The following is a 1892-nucleotide window of genomic DNA, read 5'->3' as shown; positions in this document are numbered from 1 at the left end:
CACAATATAATATAATATATATATAGATAGATAAGTATATTATATTATATATTGTATAATAATAAAATTCCTTAGATTCTAGAGCTATTTAAGTTTTTAAATCCCCAGAAGAGAAACAGGAGTTCTAGAGCTGAGGAGGCCTCAGGAGCCACCTGCCACTCACATAAATCCCTTCTGTGATTGGTGCCCTTGAGGAGATCTGGCCTTGGAATTCTGCACCTCTCTTTCCTCAGCACGTTCACTCAGGAGCAGGGCAGTTGGGAAAAAATGGGTTTGCAAGTGGAAGAAATGGGTTTGCAAATGGAAGAAGTGGATTTGCAAACCTGTGCTGTTGAGCAGAGCTCAGAGAGCCCCCTTGGAAATAAGGAGACAGAGTCTGTGTTATTCCCAGCTCTCCAGGGTGCTGTGTTCATTTTCTTGCTGGATAAAATGGATCCTCTGAAATTCCTCTAAGCTCCCTTCTCCCCCTGTCAGCAGGGAGCAGCCCCTGTTTGTGGAACTCTGTGGTCATCAGGTGCCTCCAGCACTTTGGAAAAACTCAGAGCTGGGAAATATTTCCCTTTTTAAGGCTGGGTTTAATTCCTTCAGAGCTGGAATGTTAAATTCCCCCAGCTGGGCTTTGCTTGCCACAGGAAGAGGCTGAGCTGGAGCAGGAGCTGGGTGTGAACCTCCCTGAGCACTGGGAGGGGGCAGTGCCAGGCTCCCTGTCCCTTCCCAAAAGGAATGCCACTGGTGCTGTTTTGTTCCTGAATTTGGAAATAATCCCAGCAGATTGGGGGGGAAACCCCAGGATATAAAGCAAGCAAGAGAAATTTTATTTTCTCCTGGAATTTCAGGGGTCTGAGCAGCAAAAAAGCAATGATTTGCCCGTGTCTTTGCTGGGCAGATCCATAATTCCTGAGAGACAGGGGAGCAGTGCTCCAAACACCGGCTCCTGGCTGGTGGAAAACTGGGATAATGGCCCAGATAAATTGAGATAATGGCCCAGATAAATCAGGAGAGACCTGCAGGGCCTCCAGAGGTGCCTCCAGCCCTGCTCTGGGAGCCTTGGGAGAGCAGGGCTGAGGTCTGGCAAGGCAGGAAGGAGCAAAGCTGGGAAGGGAAGGAGAAGAAATTCCATGTTGTGCTCCCTTGGTGTAAAATCTGTTGGGATATAGGAACTGGAATTTTGGCTGGGATTTGGGCAAGGCAGTGCTGCTGAAGAGGAATCAAAAGGAATTGCTGTTCCTCTCCAGCATATCTTGGATTTCTCCCTATTCCCATGGCACAGGAATTCAAATGTTCTCCTGTTGGGAAGGAAAATTCCCTTTCCTTCACCTCTCACAGTCATTTTACAAATTGGAGATAAACCAAGTGATTCCAGGAGGCTGCTGGGGGTGGGAAGGGGCTCAGACCTCCCAGGGAATGGCTCCAGCTCCTGCCTCCAGCAGCCTGTGGCAATTTCAATTTCCATGGAAAACCAGCCCAAGCCTTCCCAGCTCAGCTGGCATTTTTCTGGTATCCCAGTGATGTTCAAATCAATTCTCTGCCTAATTAGCTTGTAAATATTATTCCAAGGGAGTTTTTCCCCCCCCTTCTTTTTAGGTGTGTTAGGCTGTGGAAGGAGAAATGCATTGGGAAACACACAAGGGAAAAGCATCTGCTGCTCTCTCTTCCAGCACAACCTGAAATGGGACAAAGACACAGCTCTGGAATTGCCTTTTCTTGTGGGGAGGGCAGAGAGACTCTTGGGGGTGTTGAAATTGAAATTTTTTTCTGAAGGATTGGAGCACCAAAAGTGTTGGGAATCAGAGGCAGAGAGGGTGGGAATGGTCCCTTGTGGCAGCGAGGGGGGCTGTGGGTGCACAGGGCAGGAGTGGGAGATGCATCAGCCTTGGGAAAAGTGTCTGAGG

The sequence above is a fragment of the Geospiza fortis genome, unplaced genomic scaffold (genome assembly GCF_000277835.1).
Source record: "Geospiza fortis unplaced genomic scaffold, GeoFor_1.0 scaffold145, whole genome shotgun sequence".
Lineage (NCBI taxonomy): Eukaryota > Metazoa > Chordata > Aves > Passeriformes > Thraupidae > Geospiza > Geospiza fortis.
Note: the sequence above shows the minus strand (reverse complement) of the source record.